Source organism: Podarcis vaucheri (assembly GCF_965113315.1).
Source record: "Podarcis vaucheri genome assembly, chromosome: 7".
Classification (NCBI taxonomy): domain Eukaryota; kingdom Metazoa; phylum Chordata; class Lepidosauria; order Squamata; family Lacertidae; genus Podarcis; species Podarcis vaucheri.
This window is the reverse complement of record NC_138765.1, coordinates 76,742,844-76,768,964: the sequence shown is the minus strand read 5'-3', so window position 1 is coordinate 76,768,964 and position 26,121 is coordinate 76,742,844. Positions and strand designations below refer to the sequence as shown.

The following is a 26,121-nucleotide window of genomic DNA, read 5'->3' as shown; positions in this document are numbered from 1 at the left end:
AAATTTATTGATGGCACAAGCAGTTCAACAATGGAACCAATTGTCTCTCCGTCCCCGCTCCCCTCCCACCCCGGGCAGCGATTTCTCAGGAATGTGCTGGCTCTAGATAACCTGCCCCAGCAGCAGGGTATACTAAATTACCTACAACCCCCCACCCTGCAACTCTGACTCTAAGAAAAAGTATGATGTGCTGCAATGTGATGCTCTAGGCTGCCCCCTAGTAGCACCTGGTGGTAAAACTGTCCCCTTCCTCTATGCTTAACTGTGAGCAACTAACAGCTCTGCTCTGCCTGCTCTAAATGTGGCTGGGTGGATTCCAGACAGAAATTGTGCCCAAGCTCAGTTGATTTACGAGGACAGAGGTTAATATATATTCAGATATATATTAACCTGCTGAGTCTACTTGGAAGAACAAGTGCTGGACTGCTGAGTCAAACACTCTTGTTTGAAATTAAATTCTTGATTTCCATGGCCAAGCGAAAAGAAACACTCCCCCCACATAGCAACAGAAGTACTTTTTTGTTTTAAATTCCAAGCACTAATATGAATTTACTGAGAGCTCATTTTGGGAGGTTGTTACCCTGTAGTCCCTTATCACAGTGCTTCTTTATAGGTGACACACTCTTTGTCCTCTTAAAACTGAAGGGACACTGCACTCTTAGGAACCCCCCCCCTTTAAATGTTTCAAATGTGGAAATGTATGAATGTTCTCTCCACATAGTAGCTTGTCTCCTATATTTTATTTGCTTCTTAGTTGGAAAGAGGCAAGCCCAGAACAGTGATTCACAAGGATACAACGGGCAGCCTCCTCTGACTAGGGGTAGTTCAGCTGCATCTCTGCATTGGATCAGCTGGTTGCTCCCAATCACACTTGACAGCAGAGACTGATTAGACAGCCAGGCAGAAGCAGTTACTCATGGGGTAGTTACTCAGTGGACAGTCTACTTTGTTGGATGTGCCTCTCTGCCATGTGGGGTGGGCAGGCTGTTTGCTCCAATCACGCCTGCTGCAGAAACGGGAGCGCCATTATCTGTCCTTAGTGGAGGCTGGCTGGCTGGCTGGCTGGAAGCAAAGCCAGAGTGATCACACATGCAGAGACACAGCAGGCAGCCTCCTCTATGGGCAAGTAATGTTGCTATGTCTCCGTATTGCAGGTGGTTGAATGCTTTACTCTCACCCGCTGCAGCAATGGAGCATTGTAGCCTTTGCTCATACAGAAAGTGCTCCAGCTCCTTCCACATTCGGATTGCTTTTTTCTGCATCTTCCCTGTCCCCTCAAACTCTGCAGTAAACAGTGGTACCTCGGGTTACATAAGCTTCGGGTTACATACGCTTCAGGTTACACACTCCGCTAACCCAGAAATAGTGCTTCAGGTTAAGAACTTTGCTACAGGATAAGAACAGAAATTGGGCTCCGGCGGCGCAGCAGCAGGAGGCCCCATTAGCTAAAGTGGTGCTTCAAGTTAAGAACAGTTTCAGGTTAAGAACAGACCTCCGGAACGAATTAAGTACTTAACCCGAGGTACCACTGTACCTATTTGAGATTTGGGAGACCCAAACTGTATATGGTCCTCTTAATGTGTCCACCCTGGGGATTAAAATAATGGTTTTATGGATAGCTGTGAGTTTCCTAATCATTCTTAACAAGGAATTTGCCTCTTTGGTACCAGCTACTGTGCAGAAGTTGGGGTGCAACGAAGCCCCCCCCCAGGACCTAGCAACAGTTCCAATTACTGGAGTGCTCATTCTGCAGAAATCTCTGCTTCCACGGCTGGTCAATATCTTCGGCAAGATAATTAATATTAAAGCACCCCCTTCCTGGAATTATGATGAGTGAGGGTTTGGTTCCTTGTTCCTAAAGGTTCCTCTGCAATTCATTTGGCCAACGTCTTAATGTGCCAGAGAGCCCTGAGCCAACCATTCACTTTAGCAATATTAATTCTCTCTCTCTCTCTCTCTCTCTCTCTCTCTCTCTCGTCTCAGCTTTGCTTACATTGTGATTTTAATTCCTACGCTGTCTATATTCTGTCTCGCTAGCCTACCACCCCCACCCCCTCACCATTTTCTGGCTTGATTCCCTTCTAGCAAAAAATGGTCTATGCAACTACTTCTGAGTTTAAAAGCCACATTGACATAATGCATAATGAATGGTTCGTTTGCAGGTGGCTGTTGCGCTTTGTTCATGCTATTTGTGCAGAGAGAGGATGAATGCCAAACAGCAGCTGGGAGGCCTGTTGCTCTTCCTTTACACCAATCTTTCACCTGAGGTTTTTTTTTGGGGGGAGGTCCCTTTAGGGGGCATCTAGTCTGACCCCGCTGTTTGTTGCAGAAAACTCAGTGCAAGAGCAACCCCAACAGATGGCAGCCCAGCTTCTGCTTCAAGACCGCCAGTGTTGGAGAGTCCCCCATTCTTCTAAGTCACAGTTGGGTGACTTTTTCAGCCTAAAGGTCACATTCCCTTCTGGGTAGGTGTCCGGGGGCCATGGGGCAGTGGCGGACGGGGCAACAAGCAGGAGTAGGCAGAGCATTGAATGTAAATGTTTGCCTTTGTACAAGAGGATAGATCATATGCACACGCAAGCACACCTTTCCCTATGCTCCATCCAAGGAAGCAAGAGGCATTATCAAGCCCTAGGCTCTGTGGTTTAACCTACAGCGCCACCCGTGTCCCATATTGCACTTTACAACACACTTAAAACGTTTTATTCGCAGGTGTATTATCCTGAGTCCAGGCAGTCAGGATGTACATCCATAGCAGTGACCAGAGGAGGAATGACTGTTGAGAAGAGCTCAGAAAGATGGAACACCGTTGTGCATCTGCAGCAGCACAACCAGATGTCTTCCTCTGCCCCAGCTGCAACAAATCATGTCTCTCCCACGTCGGTCTCTACAGCCACCGCAGGCGTTGCAGGCTTGCGGCAGTTCGGCTTCACCCCCAAAGGCGCACTCCGCCACGGTCTCCTGAGACAGACAGATGCCAACAACCTGCTCAGTTCTGTTGACACTGACAGGTGCTCCCCTGTCCCCAGTCCTACTTGGTGTTGCCAGAGATCGAGCCTGCTGCTCTGCCACTGAGCTATGGCCCTTCCCTTAAGATGTAAGGAGCTGCCTTATACAGAGTCACAGGGACACGGGTGGCGCTGTGGTCTAAACCACAGAGCCTAGGGCTTGCCGATCGGAAGGTCGACAGTTCGAATCCCCACGACAGGGTGAGCTCCCATTGTTCGGTCCCAGCTCCTGACCACCTAGCAGTTTGAAAGCACATCAAGTGCAAGTAGATAAATAGGTACTGCTCCTGCGGGAAGGTAAACGGTGTTTCCGTGTGCTGCTCTGGTTTGCCAGAAGCGGCTTAGTCATGCTGGCCACATGACCTGGAAGCTGGCTGTGGACAAACGCCGGCTCCCCTAGCCTATAGAGCAAGATGAGTGTGCAACCCCAGAGTCGTCCGCAACTGGACCTAGCGGTCAGGGGTACCTTTCCCTTTATACAGAGGCGCAGCCATTGTCCTACCAGTAATGTCTACTGCCCAGGGTTTCAGGCAGGGGACGTTCCCTTCCCTACTTGGAGATGTCATGGGGACTAAAGCAGACGCTATGGCCCTTCCCCAACTCTCTCCCCTTGCCTTGTTGCGAGGCTGTCTCCTTTGTCTGGGAAGAGGGGCATTTCATCTGAGAAGGTACCTGATGCCAGGCTGGGGCAGGGAAAGTCTCCATTTGTCGGTGAGCCTGGGAACGCTGCCAACGAACTGAAAGCATTGCTCTGAGAGCGGCTGCGACTGGGAGCCAAGGGCCCTCCATGCGCTGTATATCTCTCTTTAGTTAGCTCCTGTCAGGAGGAAATGCATTTTTTACTTGCCGTTCTGGCACCCAGCTCCCCAGCGCCTTTCAATTAAATTAATTGCTCCAGTGAATTTTCGCCTCTTCATTACATTAAGCGCACTCAGACAGGCTCCTTCTCTGAAGAGTTTCATTTGCGAAATGCTTTTAATTTTTTAAATGTGCGTGTGATGGTGGGAGAGGGGGGGTAGAATTGGGCAGGGTGGCCAAGCAACTAGCATGTTGGGGATCCAAGTGGTGCTGCAATGCTTCGGCACAGTGCTAATTCCAGGTTTGGGAGTGGGGGCATGAGCCAGGTGTTCGTGACGTGCACCCCTCCCTGAAGAAGACCACCACCACCACCTCCTTCTGCCCATTGGCTCATTGCTGGCACTAACTGGCAGCAGCTCTCCAGGGTGTCAGACAGAGAGTCTTTCTCAGCCCTACCTGGAGATGCCAGGGACTGAATTTGGGAGTTTCTGCATGCTCTACCACTGAGTTATGGCACTTCCTTCAAGACATAGGAAGCTGCCTTGTATGGAGCCAGACCCATTGACCCATCTAGCTCAATACTGTCTACACTGACTGGCAGTGGTTGTGCAGGGTTTCAGACAGGGAGTCTCTCCTGGCCTACTTGGTAATACAGGGGAAAAGATAATGATCATTGGCTTTTTTTGAGTACCAAGAGAAAGCTTTAATTACTCCTTTGTCTCAGGACACACAGCAGAGTCATCAGGAATTGCATAAAGGTTAAATGACTGAGCTGCAGCAATAAAACTGCTGGCACATCTGCAAAGCTAAGCAGTGGCTGGTATGGTTTCAAACTGGCCATGTGTTGAGCTTTCTGCATTGCAGGAGATTGGACTAGAAGACCCTCGGGGTCCCTTCCAACTCTATAATTCTATGATTCTAAGTACCGATTCAAAAGTGGTTTCTGCTTCAAACTCACTAGGTAGCCTAGTGAGGCTAGCCACATATTGACCTACCTTATAGCGATGTTGTGAGTATTACAGCAAGATGTGAAGTACTTTAAACACTACCCAGGAGCAATGTATACTTTTACAGTACTATCAATTTACCCTAACTACAGCACTGTAGTAATGCCTACCAATCAGAAGATGGCACTGCACTTTACTTTTAGCTAGAAGCCAGGTTTCTCCGTAGACGCTCCAATTCACTGGGGTTTTCTTTGGCAAAGATGCGGAATCCAGAGGGGGCATCTGCATTCTTGCAGTGCAGACACAGGATCAGATGTTATGCCTTATTGCTCACTCGCTTGAAACCCCAGGAGGGTTTCATTTTACAGAGGGACTTTTCATTCGTCCATACAAATTTATTCAGCCCATGGGCACATTTGCAAACCGGAGAAAGTACTGTAGGTGCCACATTTTTTATTATTAAGGAACGGGGTATAGCTCAGTGGTAGAACATCTCTGCTTTGCTTGCAGAAAGTCCCTGGCACCTCCAAGGTAAGGCTGGGAGACTCCCTGAATGAGACGCTAGAGAGCCACTTCCATTTAGTGTCAGCAAGTCCTGAGCTAGAAGCACCTATGGACCTAACTCTGTTCCCGGTATGCTTTGACCTCTCTTTCTGGGAGATGGAGCAGACTGGTCCTAGCGGCTTTGTTCTGCCTCCATGGTGGGAGCCAGCAATGCTTCTGAATACCAGTTGCTGGAAACTGCTTTTGTGTCCAGATCCTGCTTGCAGGCTTCCCTTGGACCTTGGAAGACCAGGGTTCAAATCCCCACTAAGCCATGAAGCTCACTGGGTGACCTTGGGCCACAGTCTTTCAGCCTAACCTACTTCACAGGATGGGATCAAAATGAGGAATGGGGAGAACCATGTATGCCACCTCAATTTCTTTGGAGGAAAAGGTCGGATACAAAAGCAACAAATAAAATTGGCAGACACCGGAGAGACCTGTCAGGAGTAAGCATGGACCAATGGTACCAAATAGTATGGGAAACAGCCCTACTAGAAAAATTAACCAATAAACTGAAACTGACATGGGGACGAACAGAAGAAGCCACCTTCACTCCTGTATGGCTCCCCTTTATCACATACACAGCCCAACACGACAACGAGAAAAATCCACCAACAGCATACAAATCAATATGGCTAACCTGATCCAAAACACCCCCCACCCCACTCACACATGAAAACAAAGACCACCACAGCCAACCACAAATGAACAACCACACCCTAGGCCAACCCCAGCCTCTCTCACCACCAAAGGAACGCAAGTGAACAGCAAAGAACCTGCACAAGCAATGCTGACACCAAACACTACATATAGTAAGTAAAATAGAAACATCGCCACCCAACCCCAACCCCATCTCCCCCCCACCTCTTTCCCCCTTTTCTTCCTAATGTCTCAACAAATGAAACTGATTTGTAAAAATGTTACATGGGGGGGGGATACGAGAGAGAGACATTGCACACTTTTGTAAATCAACAAAATATTTAATAATACACACACACACAATTTTTTTTAAAAAAATTGGCAGGCCAACTGTGAGAACAAGGACGCAGGACCAGATGATCCGTTGCCCTGATCCAGCAGAGCTCGTCCAATCTCCTTATGCTGCAGACTGCAACACTAGGGTAGTTTAATCTGAGTTTGTCTTAGACAACTGCTTTGCACTGGAAGTGTTTCCTTTACTGTTTTAAGAAATCCAATTACCAGAAGAAAGAGAAAAGGGTATTAAGCAGCAAAGCACTCAGTCCAATGAGGCCGTAAAAGTGGAGCCAGGAGGAAGCACAGAAGACCGTCTGTTCCCCTCGTCCTTCTCGCTCAGGGCCTGCTTATTCATTCTCCTCTTTCTAAGTACTGGCTCCAGCAGACAGCTCCGCCACACTTTATCATCCCCAGAAATAGCAGCCGAAAGAGGGCAGAGGGAGGGGGAAGAAAAGAGGGTCTCTTCACTGAGGGCATTTCACTTCCCTCTCCCTCTCCCACAACACTTTATCTCCAGCGCCCAGTCAAGGCATTCGCTGCCGCTGTCACTGGGGAATCTCAGATAGGCAACTCCAACCTGTGTCTCCTCCTTGCACACTGGGCTGTTGGATGACGTTATCAACTAGGGACAGCTGCAGTTTTCTGGTACCTGTCCCCAGGATGGCACTGCCAGGCACCTGCCAATGCTCCCACCCCAGCAAGAATTGGAGGCTTGTCAATTAGGGAAAATGAAGCAGTGCCCCATCAACCTCAATCTGCCTTCATAGGAAGATAGGTGCCTTATACTGAATAAGACCATTGGTTCATCTAGTGTGGTCCAAAATGGCACCCTGCACCTGGGAGATAGCCATAGCCTTGGGGGGGGGGACCCAATGTTTGCAGAAGTACCACCTCCCCTCCCAAAAAAAATTCTAGTAAAGGAGCAACTCTGTAGTGCAACATTTGGTTGCAGGTTCCACTTATTAAAAATCTATTGGCAATTTTAAATTTAGTATTGTTGACCTTGTTGATCAAGACAATGGCAGCATCTGTTTTCACGTCCGTATCTGCTTTGCTGCACTCAGACCAGCACCCCAGATCTATTTGCTGGATCACAGCTTTACCCTAGGTGGGTAAACTCTGCATGGTCATTGTCCTCAAACAACCAAGGCCTTTCATTTCCAATTAGCTATTCAGGAGGATTATATCATAAGTCACTTTAAAACACAGAAACACAAATTTTGGTCTTTTGCAGACATTGCATAATGTTTTGATCCCTGCACCGGTGAGTCCAAAGTATCATTTATATGAATAGAAATATATGTTAGGAACATAGGGAGCTGCCTTACGCAGAGTCATACCATTGGTTCATCTAACCTCTGAGCAATGGCTGTTTCCCAAATGCACATTTAATGCATCATGTAAAAATGTACATGTACACAAAAGTTAAAATGTCTATAGACAATAGTGCCTTCATAAAATCACATTATTCCAAGTATTCAGCAGTCCTCAGTATCACTGGTATTCAAATGTGCAAACACTCAACATCCATCTGGTAAACATTTGTCAGTAAATATTTGCTCTTTGGCAAACTACAAGATCCAACAATGGACTTTAATCCTACTGCAGGATTTTCTCCACACGTCCAGTCTTGAGGCCAAAACACATATTTCTGTCAGTGGTGTAAGCAGTGGTGATGGTTGGGGTGCCACTATTGCTGGTTCTGTGAAGCCCTTATCTCCCTTAGTCACAGTTGTCCCCAGATTGTCATTATTCTTTGGGAAGGTTCAAGCACACACCAAAAATTCAAGTTTGTGCAATTAGGATAATAGAATCCTAGAATTGTAGAGTTGGAAGGTATCCCAAAGGTCATCAAGTCCAACCCCCTTCAATGCAGGAACCACTGGAATCTACAGTTAGTTGAATGGAGTGCCTTGCTATTCTGGGTGCAACAAATCCACTCTCTAAAAAAGAACAACAGGTTTGGTTTTATGCTTTGTTGGTTTTGTGTTTTTTTTTTTGCAGTTAGGATAATACATGGAGAAATGTGGGGTGAACGATTGAGGGAGAGTTGTTATGACCATGGTGCAAACAAATCTAGGTGAAATCAGGCTCATTGTTGAGTAACCTCCCTGCAAACGAATGAGAAGGAATGCTCAAGAAAGACCAGACACCATTTAACATTCTGGCGAACTTTGTGCAAGCAAATACGAATGAATAGGTGTGGTAGGAAGCAGGAGCAGGTGCTCCCATTTTAATTTCCCACAATCCCCTGGAACGAAACTGCTTTGGGGGGATTGTGGGTAATTAAAATGGTGTCCAATTCACAATCTAGCTGCTGTGTGTGTGTGTGTCTGTGTGTGTCTGTGTTGTGGAGAGAGGTAGCCCCAAGGCCAGTCTGAGCACATCAGTGCCCCCCCCGCCCAATCATTGGAACATAGGAAGGTGCCTTATATCAAGTCAAGCCATTGATCCACCTAGCTTAGCATTGTCTACACTGACTGGCAGTGGCTTGCCAGTATTTCAGACAGAGGTCTCTCCCAGTCTGGCACGGAGTTGCCAGGCAATGAAACTGGGACCTTTTACATGCAAAGCAAATGCACTTCCACTGATCTACTGCCCCTCCTTTGCCCAAGGATGCTAAATGCTGACTGGCCTGGAGCTATCCCCACCAAATATTTTATGCTTTCCTGCATGCTCTGCAATTATCGTAGGAGGTCCATAAATAACCTTCTCCCAGTGAAGGTAATCTAGAAAGTGAGCAGCAGATGATCCAAGTTAGGGATGGCGGTGAGGAATGGCTGCTTTAAAACACACCCACTCCCACCCTGCAGCTAGGATAATGTGCTGAGGAGTGCATGTCTTTTAAGAGCTGGTAATGAAGTCAAGACGAGGTCAGTTGTTGGAAAGCAATGATGGACCTGAACAAAGAGGTATGGAGGGAGGTTGCTTTTCCGTCCTGTGACAGCACAGCACGCCCAAGGCAGATTCGGGGAAGCTGTTTGCGCTTCTTCTAAAACAGCAACAGATTAGACCGGGGTGGAGGAGCCTATTTCACCCCAAGGGCCGCATTCCCTCTGGTGCAACATTCCAGGGGCCACATGCCAAGGGTGGGCAGGGGCAGGGGCAAAACTGGGCAGAGCAACGAATCTGAATGTTGCCTTCATACCTTCATTCTCAAACAGCACTCTTTCCAGTTGTGATTCCCAGCACCTAACCCTAACCAGGTTAGTAGGGTGGTGGTTCTCCTGGGGGCTGAACGACCATGGAAGGCTGACTTATGGGTGGAATGGAGAAGCCTGGGAAACAGCAAGGCCAGCCAGCTGGAATCCCTGACAGGAGCAGCAGCCTGCGCTGCAACATTCTGTTGCAGATCCCACTATTACCAGTCTGGACCAGCATCAAGGCAGGTCACACAAACAGAAGCCCCTCCCCTCCCTCTCTGTTTCCAATGTCTCCTGCACTGGTAAGGAGCTTCAGTCGCCACACACCCCACACACCATTAGGCTGATCGCTTAAGCTGCCTTGCCCCATCTTTGAAGGAGGTGAGTTGGCAGGCACCTCGAAAGAGGAGATGGAGGATAAAATCCAGCTGTATTTGGGTACTCTGCTTGAACTGAAAAAAGCATCAAGGGTTCTGGGAAAGAGGTTTCCAGTAGAAAGCGGTGATATTAAGATTCAAGGCACGGTTTTCTTCTTCTTTTGGCACAAGCCCCCAAACCGTTGAAATACCAGAGCTGTATCTCATGGATGCCCTCCACGCCACAGGGCAGAGGACCGGCTGCTTACAAGGGTGCGGGGGTCTGGAATGTCCCTCTCCCTCCCACCCATTTCTCTTCCTGCCCCCCTCCCCCTGCCCTCCATGGCAAGGGGGTGGGGAGGCGAGGGAGGCGGAATAGAGAGATTTCCAACCTGCAATTCTGCAGTTCCCTTAAATCCATAAAAACAGGATTAATGGGTGCAAACTGTCAGGGAGAAGATAATTAAAAGAGAGAGAGAATTCTTGAAGTTTAGCCAAATACTTAATGTAACCATTGCCATTGCCATTAGCGTGGGCAAGAAAAGAGAAGGGCGAGGGGGAAGAAAAGCACTAAAAAAAACTAAAAAAAAACCCACACTCCAAGCTCTTAAAAGATTTTTCTTTCTTCTACAATATATACATCAATTTCCTTTTAAGTCTTGTACAGAAGGAAGAGATTAGTCCATAAATAGGAGCCCCTCTTTTTTCTGGTCGCCAAACCTCAAAAAGGTTGTTATAGTACTAGAAAGGGTTCAGAAAGGGGCAAACAACAAGGTCTAGGGGTTTAGTGGAGCAACTGCATGGTGAGGAAAGGCTGGAACATTTTGGGCTTAGAGAGAGGGGGGCGAGTAGAGGGGGGATGTGATAGAGCTGTATAAAACGAAGGTGGGGGCTTCATGATAGTCACAGCCAAGCGCACCCTCTCACAGCCACACACTCTTCTAAGGTTTCGTTGTTGTTTAGTCATTTAGTCGTGTCCGACTCTTCATGACCCCATGGACCAGAGCACGCCAGGCACTCCTGTCTACCACTTCCTCCTGCAGTTTGGTCAGACTCATGCTGGTAGCTTTGAGAACCCTGTCCAACCATCTCGTCCTCTGTCGTCCCCTTCTCCTTGTGCCCTCTATCTTTCCCAACATCAGGGTCTTTTCCAGGGAGTCTTCTCTTCTCATGAGGTGATCAAATATTGGAGTTTCAGCTTCAGGATCTGCCCTTCCAGTGAGCACTCAGGGCTGATTTCCTTCAGAATGGATAGGTTTGATCTTGCCGTCCATGGGACTCTCAAGAGTCTCCTCCAGCACCGTAATTCAAAAGCATCAATTCTTCGGTGATCAGCCTTCTTTATGGTCCAGCTCTCACTTCCATACATCACTACTGGCGTCTAAGGTTTGAATACTGTTATATAAGATAATAGTAATGAGGAATGCAATGCAGCAATGATCAGTGCAGATCCCCATGTGTTGACTTTCAGCTAGATCTTCTATTTTCTGTTCATGGTGGTGGGCAGATGATTAGAAGTGCTCCAATACCTTCTTTCGGAGTGACTTAAGGTGTGTTTCCCGCGAAGTTCCATTGCACGTAGCAGGGCTTGCACACTGTTCCCTTGAAACCAAAGCCCCTTGTGTTTTCAGTGCGCTGAATGTTTAGTTTTGGGATGTACAGAACAACTCCTCCCTAGTGCTCTTCCATCATGCCTTCTCCAGGGTTACCCTCGGAGCCAATCCTCAGTCGCTCACTTCCATTCTCTTTCATCAGCTCCAATCAACATTATCTACCTTTAAAATTGATCAGATTTCGGGTCTTATCTTTGTGTGTTACATGAGCCTGTGGGGAAGGGATAGAGATCCAAAAACAGGAAGCCCTGGGGGCCGGAAGTTGGCAGCTGCTTACTCATGAGTAGCCCTACCAGCAATCAGCCAGGAAAGATTGCAGCTGAGGAAGGGCCTGGGCCTGGTAAGATGCTGCAAGCTTCCAGGCTGGGGCTGATGGCTTATTTGCCTCAGAGGGCGGCAGGGAAGGAAAAGCACGAGCAGCTTGTTTTAATTCTTCCACAAACTCTAATCCAGAGCTTTCTGAACTGTGTGTCATTTTTGTGTCAGCTGCGGTGTGTAGGTGTGCTGTGTCTGTAGCTCTTATAAGGGGTTAGTTTAACCTCTGGTTTGCTAATAAAACTGAATTACTGCGTTGCAAAATGATGCATGTCTAAAAAGCGTGTCACCAACATGAAATGTCTGGAAAGCTCTGCTCTAATCTGACAAGAAGTCAGCTGTGCACATATTATACCTTTGAAGCACATCATTTCCCCTCAACTACTACAGTGCCCAAAATTATTTGAGGGAAAGAAAAGTGTTTTAAATGTATAGCATAGATGCAGCCTGAGAAATAGGGCTGACCCGCGGCTGGAAACAGTTTGAATGCCTGGGTGCATTCAGGATGCAGAGAGCAAGGACAAAAACAAAACTACCTATGAGCACATGCAGAGCACATGGCAGGAAACCAACCACCACTACTCAGGTTTGCCAATTTTATTAATTTTCACAATTCTGCGTAGTGCTGCTAACTATAGCCCTTTCAATTTCCTTGAAATCTCAGGGGAGGCCAAAGGAAGAGAAAGGAGCGTGGAGACCTGCCTTATCCCCTGCCAGAACCATACACTGCAACATTTCTCAGATGAAAATAGAGTCCATAATCATAGTAGCAGCAATATTTTATTTATGTCCTCACCCATCTGACTGGGTTGCCCCATCCACTCTGGGCAGCTTTCAACAAATATAAAAATAATAATAAAACATTAAACATTTTTTTAAAAACTTCCATATACAGGGCTGCCTTCAGATGTCTTCTATAAAGTTGTATAGTTAGTTGGCTCAGGGATCGCATAACTCCATACCCTCCAACATTTCTCTGAAATGAAAATAGGGACATCCTAAGGAAAAGTGAGACATTCTGGAATGAAATCAGAAACCAGGACGGCTTCTGTAAATCTGGGACTGTCCCTGGAAATTAAGGACACTAGGAGAGTCTGGTCCAGTAATATCTGCAGTCCAGGAGTTGAAATGGCTGAAAATGGCTGTGGTCCACCACTCACAAAATGGGTGGGGTGGGGTGGGCAGAGCCAGTCACAAAATGGTGGCAGATGGAGGTACTGATGACTTTTGCACCACCAACTTTAAACAGTGATGACTTTCCACAAAGAACCCTGAGAAGCGTATTCATTGAGGGTGCTAGGAATTGTTTGGTTTGTTTGTTTTCTGCATTTTGATTTCACTTTTTTCTTTAAGGAGCATACGTGGTGGCATACATGGTTCTTCCCCTCCTCATTTAATCCTCACAACAGCCCTGTGAGGTAGGTAAGGCCAAGGTCACGCAGTGGCTGAGTGGGTATTTGAACCTTGGTCACAGCTTTCCAAACTCTGTGTTGCGACACGTTAGTTTGTCGGCTGCAGTGTGTAAGTGTGTCGCACAAACGCTCCCCAAACTCCTCCTGGGGCTGGAAAGGGATTAGTTTAACCTCTGGTTTGCCACTAAAACTGAATTACCTTGTTGCGAAATGATGCATGTCTAAAAAGTGTGTCACCAACATGAAAAGTTTGGAAAGGGATAAACTACAATGCCCAATATTCTTTTGTGGTGCGGTAATGTGCTTTGAATGTGTGGTGTGTGTGTAGTACAGAGAGATTGTTAAGGCGGCTGAATTTGACAGATTGGTCTAAAATAACCAGCCAAACCTTTAGCTGTCAATCCTTATGAAACAGGAACTGTACGAAGCAATTTGTGTTACGGGAATGGTTTTTAAATAAAATGGCAAGAGGCCCTTCCTACAACAGGGGGATTGTTGCTGTATTAGCAATCAATCAATATTCTATCATCCTTCAGATTTTTTTTTTTTATCTTAAAAAGTTCCATCACGGAGGGGGTGTAATGTTTTATTTGATAAAGAGCATGGCTGCATTTCCTCCCTCTGTCCCTCAGACCTCCCCCCACTCTCGCTTAGCCCAATTTATCTTCCCCCACCGCTTTAAAATGCCTCTTAAAAAAAATTCTACAGGAGGAATTGCAGAAATCCATTTCCTACGATGTCGCAGCGAGAAAGAGAAGCGTTTTAATTTCCCTGTTATTAGCCCCGTGACAAGGTAAGTAACTTTGAGAAGATGGATCGCTCAATGAAGCATTTTTACTTTCCCAATTAATCCAGGCATAATAGTAATAAATCCACCAGGAGCGGTAATTAAATACAACCGGTCTGTGGCATCCCCTAGTTGCCAGCATGTCAGAGGTAATGTACAGGAACATCCTTCTCCTGGAATTGGTTGAGGGAAAAGTCAATTGTGATGGGATGCTGGAGTGGAGGGTGAGGTGGGGGTAAGGGGAGAAGGATGTCAAAGGCTTGAGATCACGGGCTTCCCCCCTTTGCTGCTCCCATCTACAGAGAGCAGATTTATCCCATCAATCCCTGCTGGGATGCCTCTGCTGTTAAAGATGGCAGTCCAGCCCCAGTAATACAATTAACCTCGGTGCACTTTTAAAATGGGATTTGCTAATGGGGAACCCTTTTGTGTGTGCGTTCCTGGCCTTTTCAAAATTAAAAGAAGCGCTCTGGCTTCTTCAGAACTTGATAGATTAGCTTGTGCCAGGATGAAATGACATCTCGTCGCGACAAAACACGTTTTCATGAACCCACTTTCCCCGTCGGAATGCAAGTGTGTGTGTGTGTGTGTGTGTGTGTAGATGACATTTGTAATGAAAAGTCATCTGGCAGGAGGAGAGGATGTGTAGCCTTTCCTACTTATTCTCCCCTGCAGTGACATTCAATAGCATAACTGACTTACAAAATTTGCTATGGTTGATATAAGAATACAGGGAAAGCCCTCTTTAGTTTGTGCAGTTAAAAAAGGTAAAGGTAAAGGACTCCTGACAGTTAAGTCCAGTCGCATGACCTTAAACTCTGAACTTCGGTTCAGCGGTGGGAAATCTTTTTTTCCCCTTTCCAATTTGAGGGCCACATTCCCTTCTGCATAGCGTGGGGGGGGGGGGAATGCCAATGATGGGCAGAGCAATGAATACAGATGTTATCTGTGCACAGGAGGGTAGTTTCTGCACAGACTCAGTCCCTTATCCAGACATGACGTTCCAGCCAGCCAATACCACTTGTTGAGGGTGCAAAGCACAGCCAATAAGGAGTGTCCCCTGGGGAAAGGGGTGTGGCTGTGGAGGAGGTGCAGGCAGAGAAGAGGACCAAATAGAGGAGATTGAACAGCTGCATTTGGAGCCCAGGACTTGGGTTCTCCACCCCAGCTTGACATGGTCCTATCACGGGGGAACCCTGCTTGAGATGTTAACTGCTTCACTCACTTCAAAATAGCTGGAAGCTGTGGAAGATTGAGGATGTGGGTTTTAGTGCCTCATCTTGGAATTCTGCACATCTGTCCCTGACATCGCAGTGGCTTGCTTGCTCAGGTCTGACTCAGATATTGTTTTAACAAAAATAAAAACCTGTTTCCTCCAGACCCTCCAAGATATGCCCCTGATCCCGGCAGACGCTCCATTCCGCCAATATAAACAGATCTGGGTTATGTAATGTTGATGGGGTGCTCAGCAGCCACAGGAAGCGAGCGTGATGGAGCTATTGCTCATGTGGGGCCAAAGGCTTCCATGGAGTAATGAGCTCCGATTTCAGTGGGGGTTACGCTATGGATCAACTTGAGCACAAGCTGGGAAAGAGCTCTAAAGTAACCCAGGCTCTGCTCTAAAGATAGGAGGGGGCCAAAGAGAATTCTTTCACTAGGAAAAATAGGAAGCTGCCACATACCAAGCCAAGACTCTTTGTCCAGCTCAGGGGTGGAGCTGTGGGCTGAATGTAGCCCCCCCCCCCCAAATCTCAATTTGGCCCTCAAAACTCATCCCAGACCGCAACCCTCACGGATTCCACTGTGCACCCTTGAGTGCTTTTGGTTTATTTCTTTTTATTATTCCATTTATACCCTGCCTCCCTGGCTCCGGGAGCTTGAGGTGGCACCCCCCTTCCTTGCAACAACCCTGCGAGGTGGGTCAGGCTGAATTCATCCTTGAGCTGTGATGGTCCCTCTCCCCTCCCTAGATGGATGATGGAGAGAGAAGTGTGTGCAGAACCCTCTGGGTTTTTGTGTGCTGTGAAATGTAGCCCTGCCACTGTTGGGCACAGGGTGCTGGACTGGAGGCAGCGATGCTGAGTTCTTTTGTGCTAAATGAAAACAAAGCAGGTCTCTCCAAGGAGAGGGCGAAGGAGCAACTTCTCAGCCTGGCCCATGCATCAGTAAAAAAGTTAAAACACAACAACCCAGGTGGTTGATGTTTTTTATTTATTTCATCAAAGTTACATCCTGCTCGTAAACAAACAAACAAGCAAACCTCAGCTAAACTGCAAACTGCAAAGTGGTTTACAAAAGGAATAAGACAATGAAATCTTTAGGGGGGAAAACTTTCAGAAAATAATTAAAATCAGCCAGCTTAAGAGCCATGTCAACATTCTACATGTCTGGATAGGCTTGCCTTAACAAAAATGTTTTTACGCAGCACCGAAAAGATGTCCTGGGAAATAGGGTAGTATACCTCTCTTTGCTTCCCGGCCAGACCCAAGAGTCCCAACTGATTAAAAAGAACCCCAGACACACATCCCCCACTTCACCCTCTTCTGACTCATTATTGCTCCCAGTGTGATTCTCATTAACAGAGTTACTTATTTGGAAATCATTATCCAGGCAGACAGGCCTAACTAAGAAGCTATCTCTCAGGGGTGACTCCTTAGGGAAGGTGCTGGATTGCGACATCAGGAGTTTTGCCTCAACGCTACACAGACACACACATGCAAGCCATTTCTAAAGAGGAAGGGAAATGGAGGGGAGAGGCAAACTTGCACATTCAAACATATTGCCAAGCTTTTAGCAGAGATTTGAACACACCAATGTAAAAAACAACAACTCAGCAAGGTTTTCTAACATTGTTTATTTTATTCATTAGATTTCTTGGTCACTTTACTTTCCCCCCAAGGTCACTCAAAGCAACTTACAATATATAAACAAGCAAAAAAGCACATACATTTAAACAAGCAGAAAAGCAAAGCAAAGCAAAATCTGAAAAACAATCCTGTGACTTAAGAAACGGGATTAAAACATCCCACCCACTCAATGAGGCCACAGAGAATTAAGAGCCAAAAGCCTGGTGAAATAGTAAATGTTCTTGGCTAATATCTAAAGCTGTGTAGTGATGGTGTCATGTGAGCCTCCCTGGGAAGAACATTCCACTAGCTGGGAGCCACCATTGAAAAGGCCCGTTCTCGTGTTGCCACCTTTTTGCAAAGTTGTTGAGCTTTCTTTAGTTTTGCCCAAACTTTGGAGTATTCTGGGTATGTCCAGGAAATTTCGGATGTATATATATGTACCCTGCTCTAAAGGCTCTCAGAGAGAGTCATATACAATCAGTTAAAACAAAACAGTCCCTGCATGCAGGCTTACAGTCTAAAAAAGCAAGACACACAAAGGGACAGGGAAGAAAGCAGGAAAAAAATCAAACTCAGGCACCAATTCTTAAACAGTTGTTCTTATAATGACCAATATGTATACACAAATAGTTGAGCTGTACAGGTGATCTGAAGGTAAACAATTCCAAAGCTATTAAGGGCTTTATATACTAATAGTAACACCTTGACCTTTTAGAACAACCTCCCCCAATAGTGCTCGCTGGGACTGATGGGAGTTGCAGTCCAAAACACTGCCTCTAACCCCACAAAGTTGGCAGCCTGGGTAATTCATTCAAATTGATGATATTTGTCTAAGCGTGCTTGCCTAATGTTGTTTTTAGTGGCAGAATAAATAATATATATACAAACCCCAGCGTCCTTGGCCATTGTCCGTGCTGGCTGAGGTTGATGGATGTTGGAGTCCAATAGCTTCCCCACCTCTGGCCTATAACTCCATCCCCAACCATTAGCTATGCTGACTTGGGCTGATGCTGACTTGGGCTGATGGGAGTTGGAGTTCAACAACATCTGGAGGGGCACAGGATCCTGAGCCCTGAAATTAATAATAATAATAATTTTATTATTTATACCCCACCCATTAGCAAAGTTTAAAATAAATAGAAAAATCTCCTGGGTGTTGCAGTTGAATCCTGGAGCTTGTGCGTGCACACGATGATGTATTCTGATTTAACCATACAGTGGTACCTCAGGTTACATACGCTACAGGTTACATACGCTTCAGGTTACAGACTCCACAAACCCAGAAATAGTGCTTCAGGTTAAGAACTTTGCTTCAGGATGAGAACAGAAATTGTGCTCTGGCGGCGCGGCAGCAGCGGGAGGCCCCATGAGCTAAAGTGGTACCTCAGGTTAAGAACAGTTTCAGGTTAAGGACCGACCTCCAGAACGAATTAAGTACTTAACCCAAGGTACCACTGTATATGCTAACTCCAGTCCTCTCCAGAACTTAGACTGTGAGGTCCTCGGGAAGGAGGGCAGGAAGACTGGTCCTCCTGTGCTCTGTGAAGCACCACAAACCATTGTGGTGCTTTATTGAATGAATGAATGAATGAAGGGAAATGATTTTTGTGATTCGTCGAGTGGGACTGTGTACACACCATACATTTAAAGCACATGACTTCCTCCAAAGAATCTTGGGAACTGACATTTGTTAAGGGTGCTGGGAAGCTCTGTGGGGATAAACTTCAGTTTCCAGGGCTCTTTATTTTGGGGTGGGAGGGTGGGGGGGGGGTTCTTTAAATGTATGGTGTGTACACAGCCTATACACACCTACCTGGGAGTAAGCATACCCTCCAACATTTTCCTGATGAAAATAGGGACGTCCCATTCCATAATGATAATTTTTCTATTTATAGCCCACACATCTTACTGGGTTGCCCCAGCCACTCTAGGCAGCTTCCATCATATATGAAAACATAATAAAACATCAAACATTTTTTTAAAAAACCTCCCTTTACAGGATTGCCTTCAGACAGCTCAGGGGTCGGATAACTCCATATCCTACAACATTTCTCCAATGAAAACAGGGACATCCTAAGGAAAAGCGGGACATTCCGGGATGAAATCAGAAACCAGGACAGCTTCGCTAAATCAGGGCTGCCCCTGGAAAATGGGGACACTTGGAGGGTCTGAGTAAGTCAAATTCCATTCCTAAGTAGACATATATAGGATTATGCTGTGAACCTGAAAAAAGGCTGCATGCTAATAATGCTTATTGCTTGCGAGAGTGGAGCATATGAAAGGCTATGGCAATTGATTTAATTTTTTTAATTTTTTAAAAATAGCACTCGGCCCCATCTCCACCTCCCCGGGTTCCCAGAGGCCTTTCTCAGCTCTGCTATGTAGATCCACTGCGTCAGCAACTCTGAAAGGTTTTTGTGTGAAATTGACTCAAAAGAGCGAGCCAAGGAAATAAGCCTCACATCAGCAAAATCATGTTCAATCCATTTGCTCCTCAAGTACCTCCAGGCAGGGGTGTGTGTGTGCGCGTGCACACACACAATAAAGACACATCATACATTTAAAGCACTATGATGCCCCCTTTAAGTAGCCATGACTTCCCCCAAAGAATTCTGGGAAATGTCACTTATGAAGTGTGCTATGTGTTGTTAGGAGACCGCTTAGTGCCCTCCTAGAGCAACAATTCCCAGAGTTCCGTGGGAAGAGGGACTGACTGTTTAACTACTCTGGAAATTGTAGCTCTGTTAGGGGACTAGTAGGTCTCTTCTAACAACTCTCAGCAGCCATAAAAAACTACATACAGCTCCCAGGGCTCTTTGGGGGAAGCCATGACTGTTTAAAGCAGTATTATGGTGCTTTAAATATGGTGTGAATGAGGCCTAATGTGGGATTGGACCCCCTTTTCAACGTATCCCATATAAGGGGTATGTTGACCTTAAGCAATCTCCGGGTCAGATTATATAACCCTTTCCCATACAGTATATAAATAACCCTTGTGCCATAAACACAATATATAAAACCTTTACCATAAACACCGGGTCCCTTTAAAAATCCCAATTCAAACCTGGCTCCCTGTTAATTAGAATTACCGTATATTAGAAATGGAGGGTTTTGGTGCCAACCAAATCCAATATCACTATGATTAGAACTGAAGTTTAAATATTCCGAATCAAATATTTACTTATTAAACATGCACATGAAACATTTAAGAAATAGAACCTCTGTGCATATATAGTTTTGTATACTTCTGAGGTCCAGAGGAATGGAAATGTGTGGGTCAACAGGAAAAAATAATTTAATGGGATAACACCTAGCACTTAAAAGGCTAGATGTCTAAAATGATCCCAACTAGCCATGCTTTGCTAGAAGCGTTCAAGTGACCTGGCGGATCACACCAAAGCTCTCTGTTCAGCCCTTTCATTCAGACAGTGACCAGCCAGATTTCTCCAAGGCTGTGTGCAACAGGCAACCTTTCCAATGATTGCAGTGTATAGGTCAAGTTCATGCAGAAAGACAAAAACCATTCTAGTGTCTTTATGGTTCTGCCACTGTGCCTTTAACAACAGCCTCACAAATCCAGAAGTGATGCATCCACCAGGCCTGGGAATCTAATCCCAAATTGCAATCCCAGAATCTGGAGTGTGAATATTCCTGTCCTGCTGCCTTGGTTTATTATCCCCCCTGCCCCCCCCGCACACATACTTCCTTCACCCCAAAATCTGGTTGGTTACCATGGGAAACAGGATACTGGACTGGATAGGCTTTTGGTCTGGTCCTTCAGGACTTTTCTTGTGTTTGTGTATCCTTACTTATTTATTGATTAAAAGATTTATAAATTGTTTTTGAGGGCGGTTGCTCTCAGAAGGTGGAATGCAAAGTAATTGCACGCTAAGCATAACAATATTTTATTCAGTGTGTGTGTGTGAGAGAGAGAGAGAGAGAGGGAGAGAGAGAGAGAAATTGGGGGTATAAGTTATGTATAGACTTGGGTGGCTTACACAGCAACACAACCTCAAAAACGTAACAATAGCAACAGTGTTAACAATCATTTCGAAAACACAAACCAATGAAAATAAAGTAATATAAAATCCCAGAAGTAGAAAACTACCGTAATTATTCTTAAAATAGCTCTCTAACAATGAACATCTTATTTGCTCCAAAATAAATGGGTTTAAACACACACACATTGCTCATTCAAAGTTTTCAGCATTGGGGTTAAAATCTCCTCCACAAGTGGGGAAAGCCTTCAAAAAAGTGAAAAGCTCACATGCAGTCTTAAGTGAATCCTACTACCCTAACTTATCAACCTCATTCCGTGAAATGGTTAGAACAGGCATGAACTGTGGAAATATAACAGGTGGTTTTGCTGTCTCTTCCCATGGTGATGGGGAAAACTTTGCTTGCTGGATTTCTTGTTTATTTAAAACCTGTATACTGTATACAGCCCCCTCCTCCAGCTTGAGAAAACCTCATCTGTAACTTTTACACCAAATTGGACAAAGTCATATTTGAGTACATCATCTTGATTAAAAATGGCATCAAACATAGACTAAGACTTCCGACCCCCAACTTGGGCCCCCTTGTGCTGGGTTTGGCGACAACATCTCAAGAGACGCCTAAACTTAGAGAACAGACGGGTGGACAAACCACAGAACAAAATATACAGATGTGAAGTGTTGCAGGTCCCAGCAAAACAAATGAACAAATGGACAGTACTCAGTTCACCACTGGAAAAAAAGCTCTGTGTGTGTAATCTTGTGTACTTTTGCAGAAAGGCAGAGCATGAAATCAAATAATAATAACAGTAATAATAATAGACGTGACTTGAATATGATTCTGCTCTCAAACTAACCCCCCTGTAATGCTGGATTCTCCAGAGCATTGAACTTTTGAGTATTTCCACTTTGTTCTTAATATTCTATAATCTTATTAAGGAAGTAAGTCCTGCTGAATGTGGCGGTGAGCCAGTGTGGTGTAGTGGTTTAAGAGCGGTAGACTCGTAGTCTGGGGAACCGGGTTCGCGTCTCTGCTCCTCCACATGCAGCTGCTGGGTGACCTTGGGCTAGTCACACTTCTCTGAAGTCTTTCAACCCCAGTCACCTCACAGAGTGTTTGTTGTGGGGGAGGAAGGGAAAGGAGAATGTTAGCCGCTTTGAGACTCCTTAGGGTAGTGATAAAGCGGGATATCAAATCCAAACTCTTCTTCTTCTGAGTAATTTACCAAGGACCAGATTGGATGAGTGCATTGCTGCGTATGTGTGTGCAGCCATCTTTGTACTTTCACTGTCCTTGTTTTTCCTTTATTTTTCATTAAACTTATTAGTCACCTTGTTTGTCAATGCAGCTCAAAGTGACTTACAACAATGAACAAACAGCATACATTTAAACCCTTGTAAAACAAAGCAAGGAAAAATAACAATATCCTATTTTTAAAAGGCAGGATTAAAACATCCCACCCACTAAAAGAGGCCACAAATCATTTAAAGCCAAAGGCCTGATGAAAAAGGAATCTTTTTGCCCACCGACTTTAGATATGTCATGATGGTACCCAGCCTGCCTGAGAAGAGCATTCCAAAAGTAGGGCGCCAACACTGAAAAAACCTGTTCTTATGTGGCCACCCTCCAGGAGGGGGCACAGGAAAAAGTCTCAGATGATGATTGCAGAATCCTTGTTGCTTCATGTAGGGAGAGACGGTCCTTGAAGTGCTGGGGTTCTGATATGCATAAGACTTTTAGGTCAAAACCAGCAGTTTGAACTGAGCCCAGCAACTAATTGGAAGCTGTGCAGTAGGGCCAGAATTGTTGTTATGTGCTCAGATCATTTCCCCCCAGTGAACAACTTGACTGCCAAATTCTGCACCAGCTGCAGTTTCTGAACCATCTTCAAAGGCAGCCCCATGAAAAACACATTGCAGTAATCTAACCTAGAGGCTGCCAGAGCATAGATAGCAGATGTTTATGCCGTTTCCAGACTAAACATGCCCAAATTCATCACCTGCTTCTCATAAGACTTGGTTTCCAAACCCTTGATCACCATGGTCACCCTCCTCTGTGCATGTTCAAGCTTGCTAATAGCCTTCTTAAATTTTGGTGCCCAGAACTGGACAGTGTACTCTATGTGTGGTCTTACCAAGGCAGAACAGTGTGGTACTATTACTTCCTTTGACCAGGACACTACACATGTGTTGATTCAACCTAGAATAGGATTAGCTTTTTTTTATTGCTGCATCACACAGTTGATTCTACTAAGTCCTCTAGATGCTTTTCACACGTACTACTGGCAAGCCAGGTGTCCCTCATCTTATATTTGCTCCGCTGGTTCTTCCTGCCTAAATGTAGAACCTTACATTTGTTCGTATTGAAATTCATTTTGTTAGTTTTGGCCCAGTTCTCCAATCTATTGCAATGGTTCTCAAAGGGTGTGGCAGGAGAGGACTGCAAGTGTGGCAGGAGGATTCAAGGACAATCAAAGAAACATTTAAACATTCAGTGTAGTATAGTATAGTATAGTATAGTATAGTATAGTATAGTATAGTAATAATTATTTTTGCAGACTATGGATTGATATATTTTCAAAATGAGAGCAAAGCATTGGCTATTCTGCTACATTTTCCCATGACATATTGTTGTGAACTGGGATTTTCAGTTCTGAAATATATGAAAGATCAGAAAAAAAGCTTTGTGTTGATGAGGAGATGAGTGTTTGTCTCAAAGTAGTTCTGAAATAAATTAGGTTACCTGGCAAAAGCAAGCTCACATCTCTTGTTGAATTTGTATGCATACTTTAGGTACATACCATATTTTTTCGTGTAAAAGACATGGGGCTTTTTTAACCAAAAAATTAGGTTTAAAATTGGGGCTCTTTTTATACACAGGTAGTGCTGAAGGGTGTTTTCTTAATTTGGAGTCCCCCAAAATAGGGTACGTCTTATACATCTTATATACGGAAAAATACGGTATGCATTTTGGGAATGATTCATGTTCTTATGTAGCTGCATTGTTTTATATTTCCTAAATGCCCCATGATCATATTATAAAGTAGTTGTGTCCTGTGTTATAAATCAAGCACAGGTTTCTTTTCATTTCCCCATGCATTTCTTATAAATTAAAAGTTCAGTGTGGCACAAGCAATTTTTTTAATGAAAGCATGGACCAGAGATAAAAGTTTGAGAACCACTGTGCTAAGGTTGCGTTGAATCCCAATTCTGTCTTCTGCATAAGCTATCCCTCCCAGTTTTGTATCATCTGCAAATATGATGCACATCCTCTCAATTCCTTCGTCCAAGTCATTTATAAAGACAATGAACAACAACTGTCCAGGACAGAACCCTGTGGCATCCCATATTTCACTCTTTCTCTCTGTGTGTCACTTTTTTACAGCATGCTAAGGAACTATTAGTGAGTGGTCTTTGGGTTTGGTGAGTCTACCAGCTACAAATTCACTTAAGTTAACCTCACCCAGCCCACATTTTACCATCTTCCTCACAATAATATCATGGGGGACCTTTGTCAAAAGCCTTACTGAAATCAAGATGACACAACATTCACAGCATTCCCCTGATCTACCAAGCTTGTAACTCTTAACGGGGGGGGGGGTGAGATTTGTCAGGGATGACTTGTTTTTGAGAAACCCATACTAGGTCTTAGTAATCACAGTACCCTTTTCTAAGTGTTCACAGACTGACCGTCTATCCTGGTATCAACATCAAGCTGGTCAGTAGGTCACCTGGGTCATCTTCTCCCCTTTTGAAAATGGGGACATCATTTGCCCACCTCCAGTTTGCAGGGACCTCACTTGTTCTCCAAGAATTCTCTAATGATTTTTATTAAATCTTTCAAATGACTACGTAACTCCAATCATGTATATGTATAAGTGTGTGTGTAGATACATAGTTCTCCAAGAATTCTCAAAGGTTATAGACAGAGGCTCTGAGAGTACTTCTGCAAGCTCCTTTGGGTGTAGATCAACAGGCCCTGGAGGTCCGAATTCATTTAAAGTAGCTATGTGTTCCCTTACCACCTTTTCCTATATAGTGCTGTAGCTCCCTCCTTGCATTGTTTATTCTGTTATCACCAGATTAGGCATTGCTTTCCTTTTGAGTAAAGACAGAGGCAAAGTAGGAGCTGAGCTGTTCTGCCTTCTCTCTGTCACTGAATACTATTTCTTCATCTTCCCTTTGCAGAGGACCTACTACTTGCCTGTTCTTCCTCTTGCTTCAAACATAGCTGAATAAGTCTTTATTATTATTTTCAACCTCTCTTGCAAGCCTGAGCTCATCCTGAGGTTTGGCCCGCCTGACCTTCTCCCTGCAACTGTTGGCTACTCGTGAATATTCTTCCTTTGTGATTTCCCCTTCTTTCCATTTTTTATACATGCCCTTCTTAAATCTCAGCTCATCTGTAAGCTCCTTATGCAGCCACACTGGTTTCTCTACACGCCTCTCACTTTTCTTTCTTGTTGGAATTGTCTGCATTTGTGCTTTCAATATTTCACTTTTAAGAAACTCCCATCCATCTTGCACTCCCTTCTCTTTGAGTATTTCTGGCCATGGGATCTTGCCCAGTAGTTGTTCAAGCTTTTTGAAATTGGCTTTCTTAAAGGCCAGAGTGCATGTCTGATTGCACTCAGCTTTATCTTATCTCTGTATCATGAAACCCAAGAGGATATGGTCACTTCCTTCCAAGGTTCTCAATACTTCTGCTTTGTCTATCAGTTCATTGTTGATGAGAATCAGATCCAAGATAGGTGATGCCCTAGTTGCTTTTTCTACCTTCTGGGAAATGAAATTGTCAGCGAAGCAACTGAGGAATTTGTTGGACCTTACATTTTTAGGCAGAGTTTGAGTTCCAGCAAATATCAGGGTAGTTGAAGTCTCCCATGACTAATATCTCTCTCCTTTTTGAATGTTTGCTCTAGGAAGGCATCATTCAAGTCTTCAGTCTGGCTTGGAAGGTCTATAGCAGACACCTACAGTAAGGTCACTGTTGTTTCTCTCTCCTACAATTTCCCCTCATATACCATCAATCTGCCTTCCATGCTCCAGGTCATGGATCTCTTTACATATACAGTGGTACCTTGGGTTACATACGCTTCAGGTTACACACACTTCAGGTTACAGACTCCGCTAACCCAGAAATAGTACCTCGGGTTAAGAACTTCGCTGCAGGATGAGAACAGAAATCATGCTCCGGCGGCGCAGCAGCAGCAGGAGGCCCCATTAGCTAAAGTGGTGCTTCAGGTTAAGAACAGTTTCAGGTTAAGAACGGACCTCCAGAACGAATTAAGTACGTAACCAGAGGTACCACTGTATACACAAGGAAGATCTCCTCCCTTCCTGTTTGGTCTATTCCTTTTGAACAGGTTATGCCCCT

General features: G+C 45.1%; 1 long non-coding RNA gene across 1 annotated transcript in view; it reads left to right on the top strand.

The window, feature by feature from the left end:
- Window positions 1-13,911, top strand: part of LOC309536555 — a 199,205-nt gene extending 185,294 nt beyond the window's left edge. Inside the window, exon 9 of the long non-coding RNA XR_014221614.1 lies at window positions 13,822-13,911. This is a non-coding gene — a long non-coding RNA (uncharacterized lncRNA). The remainder of the gene's footprint in view (window positions 1-13,821) is intronic.
- The last annotated feature ends 12,210 nt before the right edge of the window (window positions 13,912-26,121 follow it).